The 999-nt window shown below is 66.2% G+C and overlaps 1 long non-coding RNA gene across 1 annotated transcript; it reads left to right on the top strand.

Annotated features, from left to right (window-relative positions):
- The first annotated feature begins 1 nt into the window (after position 1).
- On the top strand, positions 2 to 721 carry LOC106900453. The gene is made up of 3 exons (XR_001414165.1): positions 2 to 135; positions 244 to 319; positions 417 to 721. It is a non-coding gene; the product is annotated as an uncharacterized LOC106900453 (long non-coding RNA).
- Positions 722 to 999: the final 278 nt, after the last annotated feature.

The raw sequence follows: 999 nt of genomic DNA, 5'->3' as shown, positions 1-999 counted from the left end.
CCCCACACCTGACCCCCCCTCTGCCCCACACCTGCCCCACACCCGCCCCCCATCCCCAGCGGTTTCTTCTCCTGCCTGACCCGCGAGGGCTCCGTCTACGACGAGACCAAGTTCGTGTGGCTGCAGGGCCGGCAGGTGAGCGCCGTGGGGCAGGGAGCGGGACCTGTGGGGCAGGGACACGTGCCTCAGCCCCACACATCCCCCTCTCCCTGCCCCACACATCCCCCTCTCCCTGCCCCACAGGTGTGGGTCTACGCCCGTCTCTACCGCACCGTCCCCCGCTTCCGCCGCCCCGAGCTGCTGGAGGCGGCGCGCGCCGGTGAGCGCCGTGGGGCGGGGAGGAGAGCTATGGGGCGCCCCATAAGTGAGGCTGACAGCCCTTCCCCGCCCCACACTTGTGGGTCTGGGCCCCACAGGGGGGGAGTTCCTGCTGCGCTGCGCCCGCCTGCGCCCCGAATCCCCCCGCGTGGCCTTCGCCCTCAGCCCCGAGGGGCTCCCGGCCAAGGTGCAGCGCAACCCCTACAGCGAGATCTTCTGCTCTATGGGGCTGGACGAGCTGGGGAGGGCCGCCGGGGAGCCCCGCTATAGGGTGAGACCCACGGCGGGACACCCTGCCCCATAGCGAGACACCCTGCCCCATAGCGGGGGGCTCTGCCCCGGAAAAAGGGTCTTTACGCTACGAAAAAGGGATGTTCTGCTCCATAAAAGGAAGTTTCTGCCCCATAGAGAGTGTCCCTGCCCCATAGAGACAACTTGCTGCCCCATAGCGAGACACCCTGCCCCATAGCGAGACACCCTGCCCCATAGCGGGGGGCTCTGCCCCGGAAAAAGGGTCTTTACGCTACGAAAAAGGGATGTTCTGCTCCATAAAAGGAAGTTTCTGCCCCATAGAGGGAACTTTCTGCCCTATAGAAAAGGTCTCTGCCCCATAGAGAGTGTCCCTGCCCCATAGAGACAACTTGCTGCCCCATAGCGAGACCCTCTGCCCCATAGCGGGAC

The sequence above is a fragment of the Calidris pugnax genome, unplaced genomic scaffold (genome assembly GCF_001431845.1).
Source record: "Calidris pugnax isolate Ruff unplaced genomic scaffold, ASM143184v1 scaffold2071, whole genome shotgun sequence".
Lineage (NCBI taxonomy): Eukaryota > Metazoa > Chordata > Aves > Charadriiformes > Scolopacidae > Calidris > Calidris pugnax.
Note: the sequence above shows the minus strand (reverse complement) of the source record. Positions and strands in the feature narration are given on the sequence as shown.